Source organism: Canis lupus, chromosome 1, assembly GCF_003254725.2.
Source record: "Canis lupus dingo isolate Sandy chromosome 1, ASM325472v2, whole genome shotgun sequence".
NCBI classification, from domain to species: Eukaryota; Metazoa; Chordata; class Mammalia; order Carnivora; family Canidae; genus Canis; species Canis lupus.
Window position 1 is genome coordinate 72958129 of NC_064243.1, and position 16462 is coordinate 72974590.

General features: G+C 40.3%; 1 long non-coding RNA gene across 5 annotated transcripts in view; it reads right to left on the minus strand.

Annotated features, from left to right (window-relative positions):
• Positions 1-499: 499 nt before the first annotated feature.
• LOC112644618 (uncharacterized) overlaps positions 500-16462 on the minus strand; it is a 45052-nt gene continuing 29089 nt past the window's right edge. Inside the window, exons 2-5 of one of the 5 annotated variants that reach the window (XR_007413901.1) lie at positions 16104-16449; positions 11677-11825; positions 1359-1539; positions 500-961 (exon numbers count right to left, since the gene is read on the minus strand). This is a non-coding gene — a long non-coding RNA (uncharacterized LOC112644618). Of the gene's footprint in view, positions 962-1358; positions 1540-11676; positions 11826-12364; positions 12822-16103; positions 16450-16462 lie in introns of those variants that run through there. The other 4 variants (XR_007413900.1, XR_007413903.1, XR_007413902.1 and 1 more) reach the window with 4 other exon arrangements.

Here is a 16462-nt window from a genome sequence, read left to right on the forward strand (position 1 = left end):
GTCATACCAAGAAGGTTCACAATAGCTTTACTCAAAATAGCAAAACTAGAACAACACAAATGCCCATCAACAACAGATTGGATAAATTGAGATATATTCATACAATAAATAGACAATCATACAACAATAAAAGTTAATGAACTTCAGCCACGCACATCAATATGGATGAATCTGACAAACACAAGATTAAGAGAAGGGAATACATTGCTAAATAATTCATCCCCATGGTTTTATTTATATTGTATCCAAAAAAGACAAAACTAAACAGTTTTCTTATTATAAAGACAGAATTTGGGAGTGGATGCCTCTTGAAGGTGGAAAAGGAAGTATAATCAGGAAGAGATATCCTACTCAGGAATTGGTAAACATTACCTATAAAGGGCCAGAGAGTAAAAATTTTTGGCATTATGAGCCATATGCTTGCTCTCTGTTGCAATTACTCAAATCTACTGTTGTAGCAAGAAGACAGCATAGACAATATGTAAACAAATGGCTCTGGCCGTGTTCCAATAAAACTTTATTTACAGAAGCATGCGGTAGGCTTACTTGACCTCTAGTCCCGATCCAAGTATTAGCAATGAATTTATGGGTGTTCAATAAATATTATTTAAAAATAAACATATATACATAATACATTTTTATATGTTCACTCTACATGCCATATTACATAGTAAAAATTCTTTTTAAAAATAAGCTAGATGTATGTTTTTTGTAAAAGCTTTTCTAAGAGACAATAGCCAAAGTCCACCATGTTGGTTTCTTAGGCAGACCTTCAGGGGTGAAAGACACCACTGCTAAGAACTACATAAGATGGGAATCAGAGGTGCTTGTGTAGCTCGGTCGGTTGAGTGTCCAAATCTTGGTTTCAGCTCAGGTCATGATCTCTGGGTCCTGGATCCAGCTCTGCATCAGGCTCTGCACTTAGAGGAGAATCTGCTTCTCTGCCTTTTTCTGCCCCCTGCTAAAATAAATAAATAAGTCTTAAAAAAAAAAAAAGGTACAGAAGATGAGAATCAAACCCAAACTTCACCCAGTGTTAGGCACATAGGACACTTCAATGCTTGGTATTATTTTTTTAATATATTTTTAAAATTTTTTATTTATTTATGATAGTCACACACACAGGGGCGGGGGCAGAGACACAGGCAGAGGGAGAAGCAGGCTCCATGCACCGGGAGCCTGACGTGGGATTCGATCCCAGGTCTCCAGGATCGCGCCCTGGGCCAAAGGCAGGTGCCAAACCGCTACGCCACCCAGGGATCCCAATGCTTGGTATTATTATTACATATTATTTCCCAGCCATTCTAAACCTTGGTGCCATTCTCCCATGGAATTCATTCATTCAGCTTCACACTCACTTCACCTCTGTAGATGGGAAGGATCATCCCTCTATGAAGACCAGGTCATCACCAGCACCTTAGGACACCTTTGAATGATATCTAAAGCTGGACTATTTGGGTTCACTTCATGGCTCCACCACATAATAACCACAGCCCCTTGGAGAAATTATTTAAATTCTCTGGGTCTTAGTTTCTTCATCTATAAAATAGGAATGAAAATAGTATTTATCTCAGGGTTGTAATGGGAATTAAATAAATTAATACATATTTGCTTTTACATAAAATACTTGGACAATGTAATGCTTAATGTAAATGTAAATATAAAATGTAAAATGCTTAGAATGGTGCTTGGCACACAATAAGCTATATATAAATTTTATATATAAAACTTGATTTAAAAAAAACTTGATTAAGTGTATTCTATTAACACCCAAATTTTTAATATTCATTCTTGTCGCTGTAGAGATTGCCTCTCTTAGAAATGGACAGTTATGTGACACAGTTCCTTCTAGTCTATTTTATAAATGGACCTTAAAAATACAATATAGCCTAGAATGATTAAGTTGAAGTTTATTTTCATGTGTTTTTCTTCTATCTCTGCCCCCTTCCTTTCTTATTTTTCTATTATTTTTCAGTACAAGTATGATAAAAATTACCCACATCTGTTATTTATCTTTTCATCCAGGGGCAAGGCAAATGTGTATAGTTCCCTCAAGATAACAGGAACCATATGGACCTGTGGAATTATATGTATTATCAGTTTACAAATTCTAACTTTTCCGAAGATTGTCCACAAGCAGCTCAGGATTCTTTGGTGCAAGAGTTTGCACTGCAATGTTTATATTCAGCAAACATATTGGTGTAAAGCATGCCTCCAGCTGGTGCCTTTTTAGAGGGAAGGAGCTTAAAGTAGTTCCCAGTGGTTCTCAAACTTTGCTGTGTGTTAGAATTGCTTTGAGGACCTTTAAAAATCCCTATTCTCACACCACACCCCATACCAATTAAATTAGAATGTGTTGGGCAGAACCAATGGCATTAGTTTTTTCTTTCTTTCTTTTTCTTTCTTTCTTTCTTTCTTTCTTTCTTTCTTTCTTTCTTTCTTTCTTTCTTTCTTTCTTCTTCTTCTTTCTTTCTTCTTCTTCTTCTTCTTCTTCTTCTTCTTCTTCTTCTTTCTTTCTTTCTTTCTTTCTTTCTTTCTTTCTTCCTTCCTTCCTTCCTTCCTTCCTTCCTTCCTTCCTTCTTCTTGCTTGCTTTTCTTTCTTTCAATTTTCAAGGCGATTCAAATGTGTGGATAGGTTTTAAGAACCAGCAAGAGCTTGGAATGGGCAGGGTGGGGACTAATTTGGCCACCATAAGGGAAATGCTAAAAGGCCAAAACATACCTTCACTTGGAGCCATTTCTGCCATTAGATGATGCACATGTTTAGATAAAAATTTCTTCCTACTCAAATTGCAATTCACAGCCCTCTCTCAAAAATCTCTTTCTCAAAAACAGCAAGCACTAATCTGACTGGGTCCAAGGGATTTAATCTTTCTCTATTAAAAAAAGAGAGAGAGAGAGAGGAGGGAAAGAGAGAGAAGAAACTCAATCCATTCGTTCAATTTTCAAGTCAATTGCTATTCATTCAACAAGTTACATCCTGAGCTTAACACAAGCTCTGTGTCTCTTACCCTTAATCACATACAGTTGGCCTTCAAACAGAGATCAGAAGGTGACATACAAGGTATGTTCAGGCACCAGCTGGCTCCAATTCAGTGTCTTGGAAAGAGCTGTGCTGAACAGTGGGTCACTTTTCAGAGGATGGCCCACTGGACGCCGCTCGGAAGACAATTTGCTTTGATCTTAAAGGGCATTTTCACTCTCATGAAAACCTCTGGATCCCATAGCCCCCTACAATGGTCTCAGTGTCTGGAGAATCCTTTCCTGAGTTGTCTTCTTGTTGAAGAGAAACAATGAGACTCTTGAATTTACTATGAAGAGCTGTGCTGCCATCAAGGATTAGATCTCATGGTGGTTTAGGTTTGTTTTTTTGTTTTGTTTTGTTTTGTTTTTAATAGAAATGGTGTTTCAAACAATAGCTTCCCTTTGATATGTAAAGTTGGCTTGCTGCACAGAACCAGCTCCTGATTGGTTCAGGTAAGTGATTTTAGTGATTGCAGATTATCTGTAAAATGACAGACTATGCTTTGAAATAATATAATCTCTGAAGCTATGTCTAATTTTGGGCAGCTAGAATTTGCTTCATGTAGCATTGCTGAAGTCAGACAAAAGTTCAAGTACCCATTTCACAACTTATCTTATTGTTTCTGGGCCTCAATTTCCACACTTTCAAAAAAGAGCTTATTATTATCTTATTGTTTCTGGGCCTCAATTTCCACACTTTCAAAAAAGAGCTTATTACTTGCTCCCTAAGTCTGGAGTCAAGTCGTTAGACGCGTGGGTTCTAGAATGAGGCAGCACTGTCTGAACCCCAAGCCCCAGCAGACTTGGCTGTGTCACTTTGAATAAGTTACATAACATCCCCATGCCTGATCTCCTTCGTTTTCTTACTTTTCCTCCACCAAGAAATCCTAGGGATCTGCCAAATGGAATAAGTAATTAATTATACATAATATAACTAAGTAGAGCCCCATCCTCTGCCCACACCGTGGCTGTCAGGGGACTTTATGTGAGAGGTCACAGGTGCCTCCAGAGTGTCACTATAGAATATTACATTTTTACCTTGCACATTATAACTAAATAATCCATATCTAGGTGGAGGAAATGTAAGAAAATAATTTTGGGATCTAAGTGAAATGTGTGGAATGTATACACTTACCTATCCCTCTCTTCAACTACCCTTAGCACTGCCAGAGGAATGCAAAAATAGAGAAAAACATGTGTGCAAGAAACAGCTGAAGAATGTCTCAGAGAATAGAAATTTAAGGGCCTGGCTATTAGATTTTATCCAATAATATTAGACTCTAATGTGAAGCCAGATTTTAGAACTGTTCTTCCAGAGCAAAATTTGGGGAGTTTTGAAGATAAAAAATTATATTCTAAGCAAATGCAGGAATAAGTGAGGTGATTAAGACTCTTACAGGCAAAATTTAAAGGAAAGCCAGAAAACTTAGTAATCAAGAGAAACATTTTTAGTGTAAAATAATAATAATAATAATAATAATAATAATTATATATTATATCTTATAATGATATGATATATAATAATATAATATATAATAATACAATAAATGCTCATCTACATTCACAAATGTCACAAAAGTGATGCAGGACAATGGAGGGGTCCAATATTCCACTTGTGTGACTCACCTCACCCTAATCTTGGCCACCATAGATCTTGTCTATTTAAAATTTTGATATTTTGTACAGCATAGATTTTTGCATTCATGTTGAGTTTTTTAAATAGTGCATTAAAATATTATGTCCTTGGGGCACCTGGATGGTTCAGTCATTTGTATGGCTGACTCTTGGTTTCGGCTCAGTCATGATCTTGTGGTTGTGAGATGGAGCCATGTGTCGGGCTCCATGCTGTGCATAGTCTGCTTCAGATTTTCTCTCTCTCTCTCTCCCTCCAGCTATCTCTCTCTCAAATAAATAAATAAAATCTTTTAAAAAATATTATGTTGGGGCCCCTGGATGGCTCAGTCAGTGAAGCATCTGCCTTTGGCTCAGGTCATAATGTCAAGGTCCTGGGATGGAGCCCCACAGCAGGCTCCTGGCTCAGTGAGGAGTCTACTTCTCCCTCTGACCTTCCTTCCCCCATCACTCATTGTCTCTCTCTCTCTCTCTCTCTATCTCTCTCTCACTCTCATTCTCTCCCTGACTGAAGTAAATAAAGTCTTTTCAAAAAATAAAAAATATGTTATGTTTACTGAGTTGTTTTGTTCTCTTGTGCCAGAGTAGTAGGGAAAAGTATACCCACTCCCATTTTCCTGCGTGTCCTAGTTTTGTGCCTAACCAAACAATCATATATAAGTGAGAGCAACTGAAAGTCGTCCTCAGGAATGCAAGTTCAGAAAAAATTTCATAGATATACACTTCAAAAATTGCTCAAAGAAATACTGCAACATATTCAAGTATGAATAAGAAGTAGTATTTCCTTCAAATACTAATGAAAAATGAAACTTAAAAATATACAAATTAGATAATTATAGTTGATGTAGTATGAAGCACAATGCAAATATAAACACTGAGTCTTGGAATAGATAATGTTAAAAAATTAATAATCTGTATTCAAAATGCTGAATAAAACCAGTAAAAATTAGGAATAGGAAGTTCGGGGTGCGGGGGGGAAGCATATCAAATTTATTATCTTTCAGAGAGGGAATAAAGAGATAGTATTTTGATCTTTACAATTTTTTTAAGGTGAAATCCACAGAATATAAAATTCACCATTTTAAGGTGAACAAGACAGTGACATTTAGTATCTTCACCACCCAGTTCTAAAACATTTGCATGCCCCAAAAGGAAACCCCATAGCCATTAAGTAGCTGCTCCCCATCCCCTTTATACTCAGGCCCTGGAAACCACCAACCTGCATTCTTTCAATGGATTTAACCTATTCTGGGCATTTCACTTAAGTGGAATCATACCATCCTTTTGGGTTTGGCTTCTTGCACGTAATGATTTTATCCAGATTGTAACATGGATCAGAACATCATTCTTTTCTATGACTAATAGTCCACCAAATGTATACACCCCATTTTGTTCATCCATTTGTGCATTGCTGGACATTTGGGCTGTTTCCATATTTTGGCTATTGTGAATAGTGTTGCTATGAAGATGCGTGTATATGGGATTTGTTTGAGCATCTGTTTTCAAACTCTTAGAATACATAGGGATAAATCTTCATGATCTTGGATTCAGAAATGGAATCTCAGATGTGATACCAAAAGCACAAGCAACAGAAGAAAAAAATGGATAAGCTGAACTTAATTAAAATTTTAAAATTTGTGCTACAAATGATAGCATCAAAAAATTTAAAAGAGAATTTACAGAATGGAGAAAATATTTGCAAATCCAGGTACAAGCATCTTGTGTCTAGAATATATAAAGAACTATGATTCAACAACCAAACACAACCCAATTTTAAAAACAGGCAAAGAGCTTGAACACATGTGTCTTTAAAAAAAGATATACAAAAGGCCAAGGAGCACATGAAAAGATTCTCAACATCATTAGTTATTAAAGAAATGCAAATTAAAACCACAATGATGTACTACTTCACATCCACTAGATAGCTAGAATTAAAAAAAAAAAAAGACATGGAAATAACAAGTGTTGGCAAGTTGTGGAGAAACTATAATCTTTATACATTTCTGGTAGGAATATGAAATGACTCCACTACTGTGGAAAACTGCCATATGTTTCAGTAATCCCACTGCTGGGTGTATACCCAAAAGAATAAAGAGCAAATGCTCTTTATAATTTTGATCATTAAAATATTATAGTATATCTTTTGGTAAAAGGTAATAACTAATAGAATAAACACATGGAATTTTAGAAAAGGAAATTTAGCAAAGCTCATAAAACAGGGGAAAGAAATAAGAGTGAAGTGACATGACAGGCATCTCTTTTAAAAAATGAATGTAAATAGATTAAATACCCCATTAAAAATAAATAAACAAAAATATCAGAGTGGCTCAACCAACACACTTCAACAGTATGTTTGTTTTTTCTTATAAAAGATGCATTGAAAACAAAATGATTTATAAATTAACAATAAAAGGATAGGCAAAACGTTTTTAGACAAAGATATTTTATTTTTGTTTTCTGAAGCTACCCAATGGACTCTAGATCACTTGCTGAACTCTCAACTACTGAATAGGCAATTTGGGGAACTTTAAAATGAAAACAAGCAGAAATAGCCTCTCAATGCTATGTCTATTAGATGTCCCCAAACCTGGGTCAACTAAAAAACTTCTGACAGTTACTCCGTGGAATATTGCAAACATCGCTCAAGTCAAGGTTTATGCAGATAACACAGAATCAGATATAATGAAAAGAATTATATAATCTTGGATATTTGATTGGGAAAACTGCCTTACAGGTGGTCGAGAAAAGATCTGTTTCTTACACGATTTGGCCTCATCCATTCATTCAGCCAGTGAGTGCCTTCTTGATGCAGGTCACTGTGCTAAACTCTAGGAATTCAGTGGTGAAGAGACATTGAATTCAGACAAGATCTGGCTTTCTGGTTAAAGAAAATATGTAATAAACAAAGAAAGCAGAGAATAAAGAGTTTTAGATAATAATAATTGCTACTAAGAAAATAAACTAGAATAATGGATCGGAAAGTTCCTGGGTGGGGGCCACTTAGCTCTGGTGGTAAGGAAAAGCGTCATGGAAGAGCCAGCTTTTTAGCTGAGGTCTGAATACAAGATAGAGACAGCCTTAATACGACAATATTAAGAGATATATTAGGAGGGATGCCTGAATGGCTCAGCTGGTTAAGCATCTGCCTTCAGCTCTGGTCATAATTCCAGGATCCTGGGATGGAGCCCCATATCAGGCTCCCTGCTCAGGAGAGAGCCTGCTTCTCCCTCTCTCTCTGCTGCTCCCCCTGCTTGTACTCTCTTGCTCTCTCTGTTAAAGAAATAAAGTCTTTAAGAAAGAGAGAGGAAGAGAGAGATTAAGAGAAATGAAAAAAATCATCCAAGTCAGGGGGAACAGCAGGTGCAAAGGTCCTAAGACTGAAAGAGCTGGCTGAAGTAGGGAAACAGCTAGCGTTTCTCTACCACACTCAGCCTTTCCAACCAACAAAAATCCAACTGCTCCTTTCTTCCCATACAAAGAACAAATTTACCCTTTCTCTAATGGAAATATCCAAATGCCCCACTCATTCACTGCATGCAACTCAACATCCGTGATCTCTGGGTGATGTGTAATTCTCTCCAACAGATCCAGTCTTGGTTCCTTATTCTATAAACTAAATGCCAAAGCATTAGCTCCCCCAACTCAGCACACTGTCATAAAATGCAACGGTGGGGCAGAGGCGGGACAACCATTACACAAAGTCAGAACAGGAAAACCTCGGAAGCACACAGCCATGCTGGTCCATACCAACGATGGGATCTTGCTGGATGGACATTAGAAAAGCAGATACCGTGTTCTGACAGTGATTCTGCCCTTGGAAGGAGCTCTCTTGTCGGTTTGTCTCTCCACTCCAAGTTCTACCTTGTAAACCTCCCTCCATGGCTGCTTCTGAACTGCAGGAAGCAGAGACTAATCTCCTGGAGAACGGTAACATTTTCAGTAGCTTCCTACTGCTACAAGTTTAGAGGCCCAAGACTGTTCTTTGGCTTCACCAGGGCTCCTGAGTTTTTCGGCAATATGATTTCCAAGTTATCTGCTGTCGTGCAGATAGACACTTTCCTCGACATGATTCTTTTTATCTGCCAGCCTCCTCTCTCAATCTCCTGTAAGGCCTTCTGAAAAGACTTGGCTTACATGGACAGTAACACCCTTAACATAATTTTCATTGCAAGTCTTTCATCCTCACTGAGCTTCTGTTGTAGGAGGGCCTTTTGGTCTTATTTCCTGCTCTTTGTGGAGTCCAAAAGCGAGTGGTTTCTCTAAGCCTGCAAGACCTTTAACTGCTAATTGCAAATCCGCCAATTCTTTCCTCAGTTCACCTCTCTCTTTTCTAATCTTTGTGTGAACAGCAACTATAACAGGAGGTAACATACCATAACACGCTTTCCAAAATGTTGTTTTCCATAGGCTCAGAAGGCTGTGGTCTGCCTTCTAAGTTATCACAAGCAACAATTTTACCAAAAGTTTTGTTACTGCCTAAGCTGGGCCTCCATCTGTCCAGCCTGCTTCATTTACTTCTCCTCCAACTATTTTTTGGCCAAGTCAACATCATCTATTTCAAGTTTGTTTTCCATTCACCACACAGTTTCTGTATTAGTTATAGCAGGCTAGGTGGCCACAGGAAGAAGCTAGAAGAAGAAGGTGGTCTACCCCAGAATTTGCAGTAGACATGATATGACCTGGTCCAGGTAAAACTGAGAGGAAGAACCTGTAGGACAGGCTAATGCCTTGGATACTGAAGAACAAGGGAAATAGGTCAAGAACCTCCCGGGTTCAGGGTCTGCATGACAGGAGGAGCAGTGGTCTCATTTGCTGAAATGGAAACATCTAACATTTGACCTGAGTGAGATATGGAAGATCAAAAGGACCCACCCGAACAAATATTTATGAGAAGAATATCTGAAGAAAGATGGAAAGAAGGAAAGAAGGAGGAAGGGAAAGAAGGAGGAGGGGAGGGAAGGGAAGGATAGGACAGGAGAGGGAAGGACGGGGTGGAGGGGAAGAAAGGAAGGAAAAACTGAAGGACGGAAGGAAGGGAGAGAAACAATATGTGCATAGACCTCAGGAATAAAAGAACTTGGCTTATTCCTGGAACAGAAAGGAGGTCAGCATGGCTAGTCAAGAGTTTGTGTTTTTGTTTTTGTTTTATAGCCACTGAGAAAAAAAAAATGTATTTGGCATCATTAAAACCCTAAAAACTAATTGAGGTGCATGTATGAAAAAATAGTTGTGAAATATTATCAGTTTTACAACTGGCTGAAATTACTTGATAACATAAAAACATGTGGCTGTGAGGTCAATGGCTTTAAATTATTTTCTGAGGAATTAGTTCTAAATCATTTGGGGTCTATTTTATCAGGGCCTCAAGTAAGATAAGCATATAAATTGTATATGCTTTTTAGAAGGATGAAAAAGTCTTAACTTCAAGTCCTCATCTACCAGAAACAGAATCTTCACTAGGTAATTAAATTCTTCAAGTAATTAAAAATGGATCATGTTAAAATTTTATATTGAATCTAAAAGCCAGCAAAAGCTTTATTTATTTTACCTCTTAATATTTCATGGTGTTGGCCAGAATTTAGCCGAGTCTAAGTACTAAATTGCTGAAATTATATGGCAAAATCCTATAGAACAAGTGGAATGCTAAAAACTATACCACTGGGCCTCAAGCCATTGAACAAGTCAGGGGGGCTGATGTGGTTGGCATGAATCATGGCCACCAAATCTCTGTGTCACATCTGCTCTGTTAGTACAGACACTGCCCAAGTAGGTTTTTACCCTACTGAATTGTTTTTGGCACGAACACCCACTTTGTATGCTAAATAAATATGTTTAGATTTTTCCCCTTCCCTTTGAATGTAATGTTCCTCTGGTCTAATGTAGACAATTGCCGTATTTTGTATTCATAGAAAACCTTTTTTTTTTTTAAATATTTTTTTTAAGTTTTTATTTATTTATGATAGTCACAGAGAGAGAGAGAGAGGCAGAGACACAGGCGGAGGGAGAAGCGGGCTCCATGCACCGGGAGCCCAATGTGGGATTCGATCCCGGGTCTCCGGGATCGCTCCCTGGGCCAAATGCAGGCGCCAAACCTCTGCGCCACCCAGGGATCCCCATAGAAAACCTTTCATTCGTGAGATTTCAAGTACTTGGGCAGAACAAACAACTCTAATCATTTCCCCAGGTCCCTAAAGTGCATGGGACCTTGCAGTTTTCCCAGGGCAGCATGGGGCCAATGTAGATACCATCCAACCACCATCCTTTTTTTTTTTTTTTTACTTCTTTCATCTTGGAAAACTTGCTAAAGAACTGTGCACCACACACTTTCTTCCAAGAAGTCTTTCCCACTAAGGTGAGTGTCCATGGAGGGCCACCTCCTCTTTGAAGCCTTTCCATACCCTTCCTTCCTCCCCACTCAGCACTGCTACCCAGCACCCCCAGCAGAATTAACTACTTTCTTCCTTCCTCCTTTTTTCAGTATTAAAATAGAGAGGTGAGGACCAAGCACTCATTCAGCAATTCCAGACTGTTCCTAACACTACCTTCAAGCTCCTTCGAGCCATCCCTCCCACCATCTTCGGCACACTGGCTTCATACTTGTGACTGTCACCTCATGGGTTTGAGATGGCTGCCAATTCTGCAGACATCGTGTCCACCGCCAGCAGCCCAAGTAGGAAGCAACAGACAAGCACCTCTCTCCTCCTGAGGCTCTCAGACTTCTTTTCTGTCTCTTTGTCCAGAAGTGTTTTTTATGCTTACCCTAGAGCACTCACTGGTGAATGAGAACGGGATCTTACTGTCATCTTAAGTCAGTCATGTCCATTGGACATGGGTCTTCCTTGAGATGGAGAGATCTCTGCTAGTTACCGGAAGTCAAACTGTAGCTCCTATTTATAGAGAAGGAAGTACTAAATGGCTATTTGGTTAGAAAGCAACCACATCTCAGTTAATTACTAACAAGTTGTAGCTGGTAAGAATGAATGAATGAATGAATGAATGAATGAATGAATGAATGAATACCCAGAGAAGTTAATCAACATCTTCAGGATTACACAAGTCATGAGTGGCATGCAGGATTTCAGTCTTCAACACCACTGTAGAATTAAGGAATCCTTCAAATATCTGAAGCTTGCAAAAAAGGAGAGACAACCCTTAGGATCAGGGCATTCCTGAGAAAGCAAAGGAGGAGAAGAGTGAGGAGGAAAAGTACTTTTTTAGATGCCTGCTATACACCAGGCACCGTATCACTTACATCGTCTCATCAAGGGCTTAGAGCCACTGGTTTTACAAAGAAGATCTCAGAGAGGTTAGGTAATTAGCTCAAGGTCACACAGTACTTCCATGTCGTACAGTAATTTGAAACAGGCCTCCTAATCCCTTAGCCCATGACCTTTCCAGGTTGTGCCCTGTCTTTCTGTGTAAACACACAAAATAGGATATCTGGAATAAAAATGCACAGTACGATCTAGAAGGTCTGAAATCAGGCAAAAGTTTGCTGGGAGAAGCAGGGAAAGAATAGGTGGTTGCCTGAGAATTCCTTCCTCCCTCTCGTTGCTTGGTCTCACGTCTTCGGACTGCACTGACTGTCCTCATGCCCACTGAACTGGTGCCCCAGAAACAACCCTGACTCTCATAGTTTTCCATTAACCTAGCACCATCCAAATTTTACCTATTTAAAAAGAGCTACATGTTTTCAGCTATGTGAACCACTTGGTGGCTGTGGGCGGACTGGGGCCGGGAGGGTGACCCAAGTCACCTAAATCATATGGTAACCCTTGCCTTCTAGCATGAGAACCTGCCTCCGAGATGTTGTCTGGGTTAGAAAGTGGAGATGAATTTTGAGCTGAGGCACGTTGATCATTATTTCTGCAGAGCTCTCACTGTCATAGCAATTCTCTGAGTGGGAATGCTCTGAAACTAGGGATAATGCAAGTGATAAGAGGTTCAAGAGAACACACGGCAAAGTGTCTTTGGAAGAGTTTTATTGGGGTTAAGACTGAAGGGAAGTCTTCCACGTCCCAAGGCTTTGTAGCTGTCTTAAGGTTCAGGGGCAGGTAGCCTTGGTGCCAGCGTTGCCACTTGCTGGGTCAACATTATCAAGCTGTTCATTTCCCTGAGTTTCTTATTTGTCTAAACAAGGTTGACAAAACGGACTTCTCAAGCATCTGTGGGCACAAAGCGAGGCAAGCTCAGCACCTCACCTGGCACCCAGCAGGTGCACACTGTGGTCCCTTCCCTGGGCTCCCTTCTGAACTGGCACATCCTCCCCACCCTTAGTCCAGGGGTAAAAAGCCAACCTGCTCCGAGGCCAGGCATCTGATGCCCAGCCTCATGGTGCAGAAAAGCAAGGAAAATGGAAGGCCCCTTTAACATTTGGTAGTCATCAGAGACGAGCCCCCAGTGTCATAGGTCAGATTCTGACATTACCGCTAAGGAAAGCCAGTTGCCTAGAAGTGGAAAAACCGTCTGGCAATTAAGAAAATTTATAGATATTTCTCAAAACTTCTTGGGGCCTAGGTTGGGAGAGAGGGGAGGACAGGGGAGTAGTGTGTATTTTATCAAAAGCTCATATAAACCCAGATCCAATTAGAATCACTGCTCAGAGTTCTGAAAAGGCCAGGAGACAAAGGCTGGAGAAATGTTCTGGGAGATGTTTCCAGTTGGGACAGCAGGCCTGATGCTCTCTGGGTGTTTTGTTTTTTGTTTTTTTTTTTCCTTCCCGCCTCTGTCTGCTCAGCCTAGCCCTTGGGGTCAGAGGGAGGCTCATCCTCCCCTCCTTTGTTTTTATCTACAGGTTCCAAAGGAGAGATTTGAGGGATTTTTTTTTTTTTTTTTCCGGAAATGTAGGTAGTTTCTCTCTCTAATCCAGATAGCAGATGTTTTTGACTCAGCCTTGGAAGAAAATGCCCTTTCTAAAATATCTATCTATTTATATTTTTCTCTCTTCTTTCTTTCTCTTTAAAATTTTGCACAATTTAAATATATTTTGTCCAGGGAATATTTCTGTTTGGGGTTTCACTTTGGTTTCATTTTTCCTTCTTTGCATAGATTTCCAATTTAATAGAGAATGGCTGGATAACGTTTTGGCACAAATAGTTAAAAAAAAAGGAAGTTCTTTTCCAGAACCAAATTGTTTGCACTCTTTGTCTTGATGGTGCCACCTGACCCCCCTGGGAAGGGTTGGATTTCTCCACATCCATCACACCCACAGAGGCCGTGTCAGGAGCCCAGCCGGGCCTCTCCCTGCCCATCTATAGCTGATTATTCACTACATTGTGTGCCGAAGACCAGAGCCTGTGACGGAAAAGGTGCATTCCTGTCAAGCCGCTCAGGACACTAACCCTTTTGTGAGCCGACTCTTTTCTCTTGTTCCCAATCTGTGACCTTCCATCACTGTTCAGAGCCATTTCAAGTGTGAGCTTGTAAGGTATCACTTTTCCAAAAATTTTGGCCCATAACCATCAGCATTCAGATATGAGTAAAAAGATATGTTGGTAATAAAGCCAAACATAACAATTAACGCATTAGGATTCCGAAATGCATTTTGCAATACCAGATCAGGTTGCAGCTGATGTCAGAGCCTACATGTTGTTAATCTAATAGAAGTGCACGGGGATTTCTCCAAACTTTGGCCCTGCATACATGAAAATGCTAGTGGACTGTTTGACGTTTTGCTTGAAACTACCATCTTGAAAGTGCTCTAGCTTGATTTATATCCCTTTGAAAATTCTCTCCTCTGCTGAAGTCCAGTTTAGATAAGACCTTAACGGGACAAAGGTTTAGCTGATCAAAATCAGAGCTCTGTGTAGGCTTGGAAATTCCCCACAAGCACCGATGCCAGTAGTTTTTGTACTGTTCGCACTAAGAATTTGGAAAAAATGGAGGGATGAGCCAAAATGATTTCATCTCTGAGATTTTCAATTTTTCTTCTGAAATGAAGAAAGCTGTCTATGCTATCACACATGAGGAAAGTATTAAGCTGGTTAGATTCCCCTTAATGCCTTTGCCTAATTAAGCTGGTTCAGAAATGTGGGTCATATACAAGCAGGGTACAGGGGGTCACATACTCAATGCCAGAAGGACCACATAATAGGGCCACACGGAAAGAGTGTGAGACAGTAGAGTGGTGGCAGTGGAGACAACCAGAGTGAGCATGCTCGGTCTAAAAGGTCAGCCACTGGAACACCTGGGTGGCTCAGTGTTTGAGGGTCTGCCTTCTGCTCAGGTCGTGATCTTGGGGTCCTCGGATCGAGTCCTGCATTGGGCTCACTCCAGGGAGCCTGCTGCTCCCTCTGCCTGTGTCTCTGTCTCTTTCTCTGTGTCTCATTAATTAATAAAATCTTAAAAAAATAAAAAATAAATAAAAGGTCAGCTACTACTCCACCCCCCTCTCCCCAGGGATGCAAATCTGGCAACATTTTCAGATATTTTTTCCAAAAAATATCGGAAATCCTGACGCCTAAGTGGAATCTTTAAATACTTGCAATTAATTCAAATTTTCCAAAAGACTTCTATGTACATAAGAGTCTGACTGCTGAATTCAGCCCTTAGGATCTCCGTTTTTAACCTCTGCAATAGACCAGGACTTGGAAATTTGTCTCTAATGGAACAATTTGGGGCTCTAGGGGCAGGAAGTTACAGTGACCTTTTCTCTGTGACATCCCGGAGAGTCTGTCACTCGATCCTACTGCGTTTAGAAAGATCCAAGCAGAGGGCCGCTTACCCACGCAGCCAGCACACCTTGGGGATTGACTCAATCTCATAGCTCTTCTATTATGCATGGATGCTGTGACAAATTACCTCAAATGTAGCAGCTGAAAACAACACAAATGTGTTACCTCACAATTCTGTAGGTTAGAAGCCTGGCACCACTCTCGCTGAGCTAAAATCAAAATGTGGACAGCACTGTGTTCTTTTCTGGAGATTCCAAAGAGAGGGTTTCCCTGCCTTTCCCAGCTTTTGCTTGACTCCTGCCCTTTCCTCCATCTTCAAAGTCAGCGATGGTGGGGGAAGTCCTTCTCACGGGCACCACTCTGAGCATGCTTCTCTCCTCACATCTCCTCTGACTGTCTCTGCCTTCCCTCCTGCTTTTGTGGGTCCTTCTGAGCACTGTAGGCCCACTGGGATAAGTTCCCTGTTGGTAGATCAGCTGATTAGCAACCTAAATGCCAACTCACCATATAGCCTCTCGCATGTCATCGCTTCCAGGATTAGGACAGGGACATCTTCGGGAAGCCTACCTACCTTTGGATCCTGACTACCACACAGAGGACATTCCATAGATGTCCAGATGGGAGAAGCTGAGGTCGAAGCTCCAGAATAGGGTGGGGGATCCACAGGCTGTTAGTGTAAAGGAATCCACTTTCCACTGATGCTTCGGGTTTCCCTCACCACTGACACCCATGAATGATAGCAAATCCCTGGTGACTATGGATCTGCTTACTTACCTAGTCTGAGGGTTATTAGAGCCAGTGCTTCTGGTCATCATTCCTTCTCTTGAGCTTCGGGACCACTCGTTGCTTCTAGAGGACTCAAACCGGAGAGCAAGCAGCAGTGAATGGTGCAAGGATGCCACCAAAGGAGAGACATAGCACTGTGTGCTCTCCATGTCTGCTTCAAATGCCAGGTTTTCCTGAATGTGTGCAATGGCCTTAATCACCTTTCACAAGTTCTGTATCTCGTGGGGGCATTTCAGTATGAAAATTGCAAAAAGTTTTCTTCGACTGCATTTCTCTTCCCTAATCTTCTGAGGCTCACACTTGTTCTCACCAGTTAGCCACTCACTTTGTTCCTCTGCATGAAAACA